The sequence below is a fragment of the Mirounga angustirostris genome, unplaced genomic scaffold (assembly GCF_029215605.1).
Source record: "Mirounga angustirostris isolate CCGP_5_RB_7025 unplaced genomic scaffold, mMirAng1.0.hap1 SCAF_16, whole genome shotgun sequence".
Taxonomy (NCBI): domain Eukaryota; kingdom Metazoa; phylum Chordata; class Mammalia; order Carnivora; family Phocidae; genus Mirounga; species Mirounga angustirostris.
Window position 1 is genome coordinate 30417507 of NW_026991724.1, and position 14310 is coordinate 30431816.

The 14310-nt window shown below is 42.7% G+C and overlaps 1 long non-coding RNA gene across 1 annotated transcript in view; it reads left to right on the plus strand.

Moving 5' to 3' along the window:
- Positions 1 to 14310, plus strand: part of LOC129046296 (uncharacterized) — a 139412-nt gene that overhangs the window by 80699 nt on the left and 44403 nt on the right. The gene's annotated exons all lie outside the window — the stretch shown is intronic.

Below are 14310 nucleotides of genomic sequence, written 5' to 3' on the forward strand. Positions count from 1 at the left end.
TTTTCTTCTCCTTATTCTTTTCTTCTTTTCCCCCTCCTCCCCCTCCCCCTCCCCCTCCTCTTCTCCTTGCTCCTCTTCCTTCTTTCTCTTCCTTCCCCTCCTCCTCCTCCTTCTTCTCTCTGCTATTATCACTATTTGCCATGCCCTGTTTTTACCACCTTCTATCCAGTGTCCACAGCACAATGTCTGGTAATTGAAGTCACCCAATGAGTGTATATTGAGTAGATAAGAGCCCTTTCTTAAAGCCCCACCAACAAAGACCGGCCTGGAAAGAGGCTTGGAAGAAAAGCAAATCATTCTCTTTGGTGTTTCACTGAGCTGCAATGCTGGGTGATTTCAGGAAGGTGGGTCGTGGTTGGCAGAAAGCAAACTGCGTAAGGAAGCAGGAAACTGAAGTTTCAGTTCTGGCTTTGTCACAGCTTTGTGACTTTGGACAAGTCGTTGATCTTCCTTGGCTCTTTTTGCTTCTTCACTTGTAAAATAAATGACTGGATTAGGGAATGGCTGAAGTTTTCTGTAGGTCAAAATTTCATGGCATAAAGGGAAACATTATACAACAGTGACAGGGGCCGACAAGAGGGGGAACTGTGCCCTTATTGTGGGATGATTTTGGAAAGTGGTTTTCAGTTTTGGCTTTCTGAAGAAATGCTAATGACCAAAACTGACATATAAATGCAGCTATAATTGAAGGAGGGTTTGTCAGGGGCGCCTGGGTGGCTCAGTCAGTTAAGCATCCAACTCTTGATTTCACCTCGGGTCATGACCTTAGGGCCATGGGATCAAGCCCTGCATTGGACTCTGAGCTCAGCAGGGAGTCTGCTTGTCCCTCTCCCTCTACCCCTCTCCCGCCTGATCACACACGTGCTCTCTCTCAAATAAAATCATTAAAAAGGAATTTAAAACTTTTTTTTCAATTGAAGGCAGGAATATTTCTATTTTTTTTTTCAAAGGATGAGGCTTCACAATATGTTCAGAAGCTTACCTTTCACTACACACATGGCAGACATTTGTAGCTGGAGAAATTACCTCTATGTAAATATTGTCCAATAAATTAATCAAACTTCTACTGAGAACTGATTAAATATCAGGTGCTTAGTTAGATGCCTCAAAGATAGAGAACAGATGGTTCCTTCCCTAAGGGAGTTTTAAACTGGAGATGTTGAATGGAGAATCATTTAGGTCTAACCAGGAAAACAGAAACACCTCTAAGTACTTCGAATGAGGGAATTTATGCGGAAAGTAGTTACACAGATGATGGAATTGTTGAGAAGCCAACAGGGGATGAGGCAGTGACCCAGGAGACGATGCGGACCTGCTGCTAGGATGTTTTTAGAGGCATGGAAAAAGAAATGGCCCGTGATAAATGAGGTGGAAATGCCAGAATTTCCACAGAAGGTGATGGAAATGGATTGAAAGGCTCAGAATAAGGCCAGAGAACCCGCCAGGTGCTTGTGTGCCATGGAAAGTCTTGGAGAAGATATGTTTGTAAGGAAATGCAGAATGTGCGGGTGAGTGGGAGACCAGCATCCCTTGGAAGCCTGGTGGGGCTCCTTGGCAGGCCAAGGCTAACTCTCGGATACACGGGGACAGAACTGGGCTTACCGATAGCAACGGGGAAGCTCACACTCTGGAGAAATAGAGGCCAGATGGTGACATTGAACGTCAGGTGGGCAGAATTATTGTAATGAATTGAAAGGTCAGAGCAGCAACCAGGAAGGCCCTTCCTACAGAGCATTATGAAGATGCTTAAAGGAAAAGGACATCTCCGGGCACGAAGGATGGGCAGCCAATAAGAGTACTACTAAATGTGTACAATCAAGAGAGATCAAGAGCGCATGATCGGGAGGCTGAGAGCAATCACTTATAATAAAAAGATACAACACATTGCTCATTTTTGCCAGACCTGAGCCAGTTTTGGAACCTGAAACCCAGTGAGAGGCCAGTTCTGCACAAGGAAGAGCCTTGCCAGGGTCAGCAAGGGTTCTGATGTCACAGCATCAGAATATAGAAAAGACATGGCTGGGCGCCTGGGTGGCTCAGTCGTTAAGCGTCTGCCTTCGGCTCAGGTCATGATCCCAGGGTCCTGGGATCGAGTCCCACATCGGGCTCTCTGCTTGGCGGGAGGCCTGCTTCTCCCTCCCCCTTTCCCCCTGCTTGTGTTCCTGCTCTCACTATCTCTCTCTCTGTCAAATAAATAAATAAAATCTTTAAAAAAAAAAAGAAAAGACATGGCTAATACACACAGGTTCATATTATATGGTCACTGATCTGGCAAATGGGCCCTTTTCATTCCCTATCAGATGAGAAACTGCCTGCTATTTACATGGAATGGTCAACAGTATGCATTTATAGTTTTGTTCCAGGATCATGTTAACTCACTTCCTTCTATCATAATATACTCTGAGTAGTTCTGACATTCCACACTGCTCCCCTAAATTAATAAAATCGTGATAATTTGCAAGAAGTGGCTGGCAGGTTAGAAGCCTTACTCTGACTCTTGAGGGTGAGAGAGAAGAATCTGTGAAGAACTAAGGGCCTGTCCATATCAACAGCATTTCTCATGGGTCAACTTGTCTCGGGGTGTGACTATTGAAAAGATGGAGGTAAAAAGTCTTTCTTGCCCCAAGTAGGGAGAGTTTTGTAGGGTATGCCCATCTTTAAGAGACTCCCTACAGAGTTGCCAAGTTTCTTTTGAGATCTCGTCACAGCTTGACCTCTCCCTGGACCAAACTTGTTTCCTTCCTTTCTTTTCTCTGGCGTTGACCCCCAAGAATACTTCCTAATCAGCCCCCCACACCCTAACCTCCATCTTAGAATCCACTTCTTAGGAAATCCAACCTGTGACAAACGTCTTTTCCATTACCATTCAAGCGTCAAACACAGAAGAGGTCTAAGAGGATAGGAAGGAAACCTGGCAAAAACAAATGGAAACAAGTGAGTGCTGTTCTAGAAATGTCAATCACTGCTTTCTCTGCCCATAACCTTACCTCTAGTCCCAGATAGATGCATGCATTGGCATATTTGTACCACACGTGACCCAATTCCTCTTACCAAGTCAATTTTATAACTACCTGACCCAAGGGTAGTTCTTCCACTAGCTGGCCAGTGCTAAGTGATTTGGGTGGTGTAGTGTGGAAACATGATGGGTTTGGGTCCATGCAATTGTCCACTCAGGAATTTGAAATGAGACAGAAACTGAGCAGTTTAGCTATTGTGCACAGGGGGGAAAGGAGGTGGGGCCGGAGTAGTTTGGGAGTGGATATCACAAGCTCTGTGCAAGAAAACCCAGCTTGGTAAGAGTAGGGTGTAGAATAGAGAGAGGGTGAAGTAAGGAGAGGGAGGGGAGCCTCGATTCTTCCTGACTTCCCATTTTAAGTTCCTACGGGGCCCAGCTGTGCTTTGGTTCTTACCTTTGGGTTCCATGAGATACTGCTGAGAATATTCCTCAGCTGAGTTAGATTGAGTGACTCTCTTTCTTACAACCGAAAGAACCTGCCTAGGATTGAAGCTTAAGGTGCATCACTTCCTGTGTGATTTATCATGTCACTTTCTTTCTTATATTATTAGTTACCCTCTATGTATTATTTTTCTCTCTCCATTTAAACTGAGTTTTTTTTTAAAGATTGATTGATTTATTTGAGAGAGAGAATGAGAGAGAGAGATGAGAAGGGGGAGGGTCAGAGGGAGAAGCAGACTTCCTGCCGAACAGGGAGTCCGATGCGGGACTCGATCCCGGAACTCCAGGATCATGACCCGAGCTGAAGGCAGTTGCTTAACCAACTGAGCCACCCAGGTGCCCGAAACTGTGAGCTTTTTGAGGTCAGTGTTCCATATATTTTAGGGAAGGCTCATCATGATACTATTAATATTAATATTAGCTCACATTAACTCAGCTTTTACTATGTGTCAGATGCTGAGCTAGGTGCTTTCCACGCACTACCTTTTGTAGTAAATGCTCAACTGTGGGTTCTTATCATTATTATTAATAATTACCTTCATCGACTTACTGTGAGGGTAAAACCAGAGGAAATGAACTTGCAATACAGCTGGAGGGAGGAAAGGAGGAATTTATTTCTGGGGTCGTATTATTTTTCTTAAGATTTATTTTCTTTCTTAACAAAAGTGAGACGTGTCCATGAGAGAAAATCTGGAAAACCCAGAAGACCACAAGGAAGAAAAATTTTAAAAATCACCCCATTCTCACCATGAGAGATAACCATTGCTAATATTTTGATGCATATCCTTTCGTTCATACGCACACATGCAAATACGTGCACATGCTATTTTGTCAATTTTCCCAATACAATCTGCGTGAACGCTTCTCATGCCATTCCATATGCTGCCAGGACATTATTTTTAAAGATCGGTGCAATAATCCTCTATTTGAGAAGTGTCAGGGAACAAATGGAACAAGGGACCCTGGGAGATTGTACCCTGTGTTGGGGCTGTGAACTCTCCCACCTATCCTGCTGGTTCCAGGTACATTTTTGCCTGGAGCAGGGGGAAGGGTTGTATGACCTCTGGAGGGCACTATGTTTCCAAAATTCTTCTGAAACCAATAAACTCATGCCTCTCTTTCATATCCTTCTTCCTTTTGCTTCCTTCATCTTACGTTGCTTTTGAAAATTTTTTTGCTCTTCGATGCCTTGAGGCTCCGCAGAATTGGTGCCTCAGGGTTGGTTTGCACAGGGTCTGGGTTCTGGGGCCAGCGCGGATGGTCTGGGTCTCCTGGACCGGCTTGAATTTTCCGTGGCATTCTCGCCAATTCACTTCCCTGCACTACACCAGTAGCTGCCAGCAGATGGCGCTGTGAGCAAGTGCGTCTGCCTAGGTGTGATTTACACAAGGCCTTGAAGGCTTTAAATATTTATCCACAAAATTCAATAAAGCTGTTCATCAAATCTAATGCTTGGAATTTGGGCAGCCCATGAAAATATTATAATATTTTGCCCGAGGTTCCAGAATCCTCCTCTGTAGGGTGTGTTTGTATATTCAGACTCCTGATAATTTGTTTATCACCAGCAGGAAGGAATTCATGTTTTCATACTGGAGATTTTGCATGAGATCAGGCCTGGGAAACCTTCCTGATTTTTTTCTCTAGGTATTGCAGGGAGCACGAGCTCCTTACCTGGCCGAGAAGTCGTCCAGGTGAGGTACAACTTTGAGCCATCTATGTATTCTCCATATCCAGCAAGTGTGTCAGAGAGGGAGCACCCCATACACAACTTAATTCAGGGAGGGGGAAGCTGGATAAGGTTTTTATTTTTTATTTTTGAAGGTGTGTGCATGTTGTGTTTGTATGCACACGTGTAGAGGGGAGGGGATTAACTGTTAACGATAATCATCAATTAACCTGATGTGTGCCAGGTGCTCCCCCCCCAGGAGAATCCGGAAATGCATCTGGCCGGCATGAGGATTGGGTTGGGTGGATGTGGGTGAGAGGGGGACCCCACTGGCCTTTCGTGGGCAGGAGCCAAGGATGCTGAACATGCAGGGAACAGTTCAGCACAAAGAACTGTCCAAAATGCCACTTGATCCCCCTTTAAAAAGCCCTGTATGGCTTCTTTCTAGCTGGCGGTGTTATGCAAACTGCACAACTTCTCTGAGCATCAATTTTCCTCATCCTATAAAATGGAGTTATAAACATTCATCTGGATTACCTCATAGAAATGTGGGTTTCAAATAAGTTATGTATGTTAATGCACTTTCCACAAATTATAAAGCACTATAGGACATAGCAACCTTTCTGGGTCCACAGGAAAAGTTCACCCATAGCCTGGCCTCATTGATCTCCGAGTGTGACCAGCCAAGGCCCGAGTCACACAGGTGGGCCTCAGACCGGTTTCCACCTGAATTCCCAGCGTATCAGTCACCAACTCCTCTCGATTGCTCAGGGCCCAAATCAGAGCTATCTTTGATTCCTTGTTGTCTGTCACCCCCAAAGTCCAATCTCTCAGCATTCATATCCATTTCTCCTGGGGTTGCCGCTGAGGCTCATGGGTCTCCGGGCTCCCAGGCTGGCCCCTCCCTCGATGCTCTTCTACATAGCAGCCAGAGTGATCTTCCAAAGCTGTACATCAGACTGTCACTCCCCAGCTTCAAACCCTCCGTCGGCTTCCCACTTCCCTTGGAATCACAGCCACTCCTTCCACTGCCTTCCAAGGCCTACAAGCTCTGGTGTCTTCTAGCGCCTGTTTGAACCCCATCTCCACGTTCCACACAGCGCCCCAACATTCTGATTCCCAAGCTCCCAAACTCTTTCCTCCCTCAGCCATTTAGCTGTTTCCTCTATCCAGAACATTCTTTTCTGAGTCTTTTCTTTCTTCAAATCTCAGTTCAGATGTCACCCCTCAGAGAAGGTTCTGCCGGCCTCGCCAGGTAGACCAGTCCTACTAGGCATTTTTCTACCCTATTACTCTGTTTCATTTCTTTTGCAACGCTTATCACCCTCTGAAATGACCCCGGGTGTTTTTATCCGTTCCTTGGTTTACTCTGTTAGAATGCTGTTGTCATGAAAGCAGGCGCGCTCTCTGACTCATCCCTGCTGCATTCCTAGAACCTAGAACACTGCCTGGCACATAGTCAGTGCTTGCTGATGAATGAAAGGGGGTGGCTCTGGCTCAGGGTTTCCCATAGGGTAGCAGTTGAGCTGTTGGCCAGGCTGTCATCTGAAGGCTGGTTGGAAGCTGGAGGATCCACCTTGAGAGAGGTGGCTCACCCCTGGGGCTGTTGGTAGGAGGCTTCAGAGCCTGGCCATGGGGGCCTCTCTGTAGAGTTGCCCACGACATTGAAACTAACTTCACCCAGAACAAGGGATCTAAGAGAGAGCAAGGGGAGAGCTCAAGGTCTTCTCTGATCTCATCACCCACTGTCACTTTGGCCATATTGTACGTGTTCAGAGTCACTTAGCCCCGCCCACGCTCTGGAGGGAGGTGTTTGAAGAACCAGTGGACATCTTTTTTTTTTTTTTTTTAAAGATTTTATTTATTTATTTGAGAGAGAGCACATTGGAGGGGGGATGGTCGGGAGGGTCAGAGGAAGAAGCAGACCCCCTGCCGAGCAGGGAGCCCGATGCGGGACCTGATCCAGGGACTCCAGGATCATGACCTGAGCCGAAGGCAGTCGCTTAACCAACTGAGCCACCCAGGCGCCCCCCAGTGGACATCTTTTAAAACCACTACACCCAAGTCATCAGGCACAGAGCCTGGTGCTCATTCACTGGGCCGTCTATCTCCCCACCAGGCTTCATCTGCCCCTTTAAAGTACGTCATTGGTGGCAAGAGGTGAAAATGTGGGCAGTTAAACACAGCTAGCCCCAGCTTCTGAACCAAAAGAGATTCCGCCTCTTGCCATGTGACCAGCATCCTCTGTGTGTGCGAAGGAGGGCCTGGGAAAAGCTTGCACGGGTAACGTTATGCTTCCTCCCTCTTCCCCCTGCACTTCTTTAATGCTGGTGTTTGGTGGTAGGTGGCATAAATACGAGCTTGGCCCTTAAGCTACAAAAAATGAGGCCCCAGTGATAACAGAGAAAATCCAAAGCTAAGGGAAACTAGTCTTGGAGAAGCCTTGTTAATTGAAGTAATTAAATCAGCAGGAAGCCATCTGAACAATTATCACACTACAAGGAAAAACTCATTTTAAGGCCTTAGAATAAACATTCTAATAAATAGCTATTAGTTTATATTTGTAAATACCATCGGCCTATCAGGAAATTTGCTAATAGATTTTTAATTAAGGGGAACATTTATAGTAGAGCTGTACAGCCTTGTGTTCAACATCCTTTCCCTGATTTGGACGTGGAGCCTTGGACTCACTTTGGGAAATTGAGAAATTGGCTTGATCTCTCTTGGCCAAAGTTGCTGATTTTTTTTTTTTTTTTGATCTTAGATGATTCCATCAGGAGCTCATTCAATGAAGTCTCTATGTCCCCACAGGTGGAGGAACCCAAAGACTTGTTCCCATGAGAGAAATAAGAAGGTCCTTATAGTATAGTTGATGCTGTGGTCAGAGGACCAAGTAGTGAATACAGGAGTCCTGATCATGGTGATGTGTGCAGGTGTCTACATGAATTTCTTCCCATTGAAAGCTGATGATCATTTTTAAAGGAAGTATGAACAGCTTACTTTTTTAAAAAATGCATTTCTCCTTTTTGAAGTTCCTTCCAATACATCATCTCATTAATCCTCACCCCCAAATCTCATGGAGTACATAACACAGATATGATTATTCCCATTACCTGGATGAAGTAACTGAGGCAGATGTGATTTAATGTTATGTAGCAAGTCAAGGACAGAGTTGGACTGGACCATGGGTTTTCCAGCTATTCCTTGTCTCTCTCCACCTTGATGTTTCAGTTGAAATCTTCCTTTAATGCAGCAGTGCCTACCTATTTGGGGCTCACCTTTAAGAATCTGCAGACCTTTTCCAAGAAAAAAAAATCCATCTGCACACACAATTTTAGCCACGTAGAGTGGAGGTTTAGACCTCATGTGAGAAGCAAAGATCCAACTCTTCTCATTCAGAGATTCCCTTGCCCATTGCTTCCCTTCAAGTCTGGTGTTTGTCAATAATTAGGGGAAAGGAGCACCAGACTGAAGGTGTCCAATTCATGAGGGTTTTATCCTGTTACATTAATTATTATTTTTCTTTAATATCTATGGGATTAAAGGTTCTGGAATCAGCTATCCTAACATACTCTCTCACCCCTTTTTCCAAATCAAGGTCCAGCTAGAGGGTTTTGCTTGGATTTGGCATGAACTGGCTCTGTTTTATGGGCATGCCCGTGTTTCTCCCCTTCTTTGAAATATCAGTGGCAGAGTAATATGATAAAGTTCTTACTTGACACACTGAGTAGTCTGTAATATGCTAACATTTCTGTATCATGTTAGTATTGCATTAAGCTAATATGACACTAATTCAAGATGACAGGAAAAATGACTAATACAATAAAACCTTCGTCTACTTCTCTAGGGCTGCCGCATGAGTCCGATTTAATTCACCTGAAACCTCCCATGGCTAGGCAGGGTTAAGATGCAGGAGGACCATGAAAGGGAAAGTCCCCGAAAACCAAAAACCACTGGACAGTTCCTGGAGGCCTGTCCATCTCCAAATCCCAATTCCCGGGAGACAGAATAGAGAGGCGTGTCAAACAGGTGGCATAGTTAGTTAAATGCATTAAGGTTGGGATTAAGACAGACTTGGACTCAGGTCTAAACTCTGCAAAATACTGATCTTGGGCAGGTTCCTTAACTCGTTTGAATTTCAGTTTCCTGTAAAATAACCTCCATCCAACGACCTCATGGGGCAATTTTGAGGATTAAATAAGGCAACGTATACTTAGTAAGTCCTCAGAAATGATGAGGACTTTAATGATGACAAAAACGATATCTCACTGGACCTAGAAACAGAATTCCTTGGAAAATCCTTGGGTCTAGAGATTAACTTATTTTTTATTTTTTAAAGATTTTATTTTTAAGTAATTTCTGCGCCCAATGTGGGGCCCGAAACCATAACCCCAAGATCAAGAGCCACATGCTCCACCAATTGAGCCAGCCAGGTGCCCCAAGATCAACTTTAAAAAAAAAATTTATTTATTTGAGAGAGAGTGTGAGTGCACGAGTGGGGGAGAGGGGCAGAGGGAGAGGGAGAGAGAACCTCAAGCAGACTCCCCACTGAGTGGGGAGCCTGATTTGAGGCTTGATTTCACGACCCTGAGATCATGATCTGAGCTGAAACCAAGAGTCAGATACTCAATGACTGAGCCACCCAGGTGTCCCCCCACCAAGATCAGCTTTTTAAAATATTTTTCACTGTGGTACAAAGTGCATACATAAAATTCACCATCTTTACCACTTCTGAGTGTACATTCAATAGTGTTAAGTATGTTCACATTGTTGTGCAATGGCCCTCCAGAACGTTTTCATCTTGTCCATCTGCGGCTCTACCTATGAAACAACTCCAATTTCCCCTTCCCCTCAGCTCCTGGTAACCACTGTTCTACTTTCTGTCCCTATGAATTTGGGACTAAGTGCCCTAAGTGCCTCAAAGAAGTGTTTGTCCTTTTGTAACTGGTGTTTTTACTTTGCATCATGTCCTCAAGGCTTACCCATGTTATAGCATGTGCCAGAATTTCCTTCTTTTTAAAGACTGATTTATAGCAGCATTAATCATAATAGCCAAATTGTGGGAACAGCCCAGGTGTCCATTGGCTGCCATGTAGAGTGGAGTACATATACACAATGGAATCTTACTAAGCCATTAAAAGGAACGAAATCTTGCCATTGGCAATGACACGGATGAAGCTAGAGAGTATAATGCTAAGTGAAATAAATCAGAGAAAGACAAATACCATATGATTTAACTCATATGTAGAATTTAAGACATTCAAAATGTCAAAACAACTGAACAAATGGGAGAAAAAAGAGAAAACCAAGAAATAGGCTCCTAACTATGGAGAACAAACTGGTGGTTACCAGAGGGGAGGTGAGTGGGGTGGGGGATTGGATAAAAAAAAAAAAAAAAGAAGATTGAATAGTATTCCATTAAATTTGCATAGACCATATTTTGTTTATTCATTTGTTGATGGACATTTCGTTGGCTTCCACCTCGTTGCTATTGTGAATAGTGCTGCTATGAACAGGGGTGTGCAGATATGTCTTTGAGACTCTGCTTTCAATTCTTTTGGATAGATACCTGGAAGTGGAATTGCTGGGTCATATGATAATTCTATTTTAAATTTTTTGAGGAACGATTGCACTGTTTTTCAATGATTAGTAATGTTGAGCACCTTTCCAGATGCTTGCTGGCCATTTGTATGTCATCTTGGCAGAAATGTCCAGTCAAGCCCTCTGTTCATTTTTTAAATTGAGTTATTTGCTTTTTTGTTGAGTTGTAGGAATTCACTATATATTCTAAATATTAACTCATTACCAAATGTATGACTTTCAAATACCTTCTCACATTCTGTAAGTTGCCTTATCACTCTGTTGATTATGTCCTTAGATGCACAGAAATCTTAATTTCTAGTCCAATTTGTCTATTTTTCCTTTTATTTCCTGTGCTTTTAATGTCATATCCAGGAAATCCTTGCCAAATCCAATGTCATGAAGCTTTTCCCCTATGTCTTCTTCTAAGAATTTTATAGCTAGTTCTTATACTTGGGTCTTTGATCCATTTTAGGAAATTTTCGTATATGGTGTGAGGTAAGGGTCCAACTTCAATATTTTGCATGTGGACATCCAGCTTTCTTAAGACGATCTGGTGAAAGACTCTTTTCCCATTTGATGGTCTTGGCACCCTTATCAAAAGTCATTTGACCGTATATGTGAGAGTTTGTTTCTCGGTTTTCAGTTCTTTCTCATTAGTCCATTAAGTCTCTCTTTATGTCAGTACCACACTGTTTTGATTACTGTAGCTTTGTAGTAAGTTTTGAAATCAGGAACTGTGAGGCCTCCAACTTTGTTCTTTTTTTTCAAGATTGTTTTAGCTATGCAGGGTCTCTTTAAATTCTATGTGAATTTTAGGATGGAAGTTTCTATTTCTGCAGAAAACATCATTGAGGTTTTGATAGAGATTGTATTGAATCTGTAGATTAAATTGGATAGTACTGACATCTTCAGTTTTCAAATCCATAAACACAGAGGTCTTTTAATTTATTTGTATCTTCTTTAATTTAATTCAGCAATGCTTTATTTTCAGCGTACAAATCTTTTGCCTCTTTGGTTAAATTATTCCTAAGGTTTGTTGTTGTTTTTGGTGCTGTTGTAACTGGAATTATTTTCTTGATTTCTTTTTTGGATTTTCAAGGAGACTTATTTTTTTGTTATTTATTTTCTTGAAGTGTTTACTTTTTCCAAGGCACATGGGCGTGCAGTAAAAAATTCACACAGCATAAGAACATGTGTGATGAAAAGTAAGTCTCCCTCCACACCTGACCTCTAGGTCCAAGCTCTCCTTCCCAGAATCCATCATCCTTGCTAGTTGCTTATGATGCCTTCAGGAGATATGCTGTATCGATACAGCCACTTTATGAACACATGGGATGTACAATATACACTGTTCTGGACTTCACTTTTTTCTTTTAAACTCATATATGTTGGCAATAGTTTTATATTAGCACACTAGGAAATACTTTATTCTTTGTAAAAGCTACCTACACTTTACTTTTTTTTTTACTTTACCTTTTTTTTTTTTTAAAACCATCTCCATAGTGAGAGACATTTAGATTGTTTGCAGTTTTTGCTATTAGAAAGAATGCTTTGATGGACATCTTTGTACATGAATCTTTGAGCACATATTTGAATACACTGCTAGAATGAATTCTTGAATATGTTTCTAGAATGGCAACTGTGGGGCCAAGATTATGTACATGGGAATTTTTTGGAGATGGTATGGAATTTGTACTAATTAATACATGTTCTGGATAGTTTTTAAGGATGGAGGTTTTCACCATATCTATAGGAGAATTTTGTTTTTTGCCAATCTGATAAGTTAAAATAATGGCATATTTTTTAATGGTCTAATTTACATTTCCATAATTATGAGTCATGTTCAATATATATATATTTTAATTTTTAATTTTTTTTATTCTTATGTTAATCCCCATACATTACATCATTAGTTTTAGATGTAGTGTTCCATGATTCATTGTTTGTGCATAACACCCAGTGCTCCATGCAGAATGTGCCCTCCTCAATACCCACCACCAGGCTAACCCATCCTCCCACCCCCCTCCCCTCTAGAACCCTCAGTTTGTTTTTCAGAGTCCATCGTCTCTCACGGTTCGTCTACCCCTCCGATTTCCCCCGCTTCATTCTTCCCCTCCTGCTACCTTCTTCTTCTTCTTCTTTTTTTTTTTTCTTAACATATATTGCATTATTTGTTTCAGAGGTACAGATCTGTGATTCAACAGTCTTGCACAATTCACAGCGCTTACCAGAGCACATACCCTCCCCAGTGTCTATCACCCAGTGACCCCATCCCTCCCACCCCACCCCCCACTCCAGCAACCCTCAGTTTGTTTCCTGCGATTAAGAATTCCTCATATCAGTGAGATCATATGATACATGTCTTTCTCTGTTTGACTTATTTCACCCAACATAATACCCTCCAGTTCCATCCATGTCATTGCAAATGGCAAGATCTCATTCCTTTTGATGGCTGCATAATATTCCATTGTGTATATATAGCACTCTTCTTTATCCATTCATCTGTCGATGGACATCTTGGCTCTTCCCACAGTTTGGCTATTGTGGACATTGCTGCTATAAACATCGGGGTGCACGTACCCTTTTGGATCCCTACTTTTGTATCTTTGGGGTAAATACCCAGTAGTGCAATTGCTGGGTCATATGGTAGCTCTATTTTCAACTTTTTGAGGAACCTCCATACTGTTTTCCAGAGTGGCTGCACCAGCTTGCATTCCCACCAACAATGTAGGGGGGTTCCCCTTTCTCCGCATCCCCGCCAACATCTGTCGTTTCCTGACTTGTTAATTTTAGCCATTCTGACTGGTGTGAGGTGGTATCTCATTGAGGTTTTGATTTGGATTTCCCTGATGCCAAGCGATATTGAGCACTTTTTCATGTGTCTGTTGGCCATTTGGATGTCTTCTTTGGAAAAATGTCTGTTCATGTCTTCTGCCCATTTCTTGATTGGATTCTTTGTTCTTTGGGTGTTGAGTTTGATGAGTTCTTTATAGATTTTGGATACTAGCCCTTTATCTGATATGTCATTTGCAAATATCTTCTCCCATTCTGTCGGTTGTCTTTTGGTTTTGTTGACTGTTTCCTTTGCTTTGCAAAAGCCTTTTATCTTGATGAAGTCCCAATAGTTCATTTTTGCCCTTGCTTCCCTTGCCTTTGGCAATGTTTCTAGGAAGAAGTTGCTGCGGCTGAGGTCGAAGAGGTTGCTGCCTGTGTTCTCCTTTAGGATTTTGATGGACTCCTGTCTCACATTGATGTCTTTCAACCATTTGGAGTCTATTTTTGTGTGTGGTGTAAGGAAATGGTCCAGTTTCATTCTTCTGCATGTGGCTATCCAATTTTCCCAACACCATTTGTTGAAGAGACTTTTTTCCATTGGACATTCTTTCCTGCTTTGTCAAAGATGAGTTGACCATAGAGTTGAGGGTCCATTTCTGGGCTCTCTATTCTGTTCCATTGATCTATGTGTCTGTTTTTGTGCCAGTACCATGCTGTCTTGATGATGACAGCTTTGTAATAGAGCTGGAAGTCCGGAATTGTGATGCCGCCAGCTTTGCTTTTCTTTTTCAACATTCCTCTGGCTATTCGGGGTCTTTTCTGGGTCCAT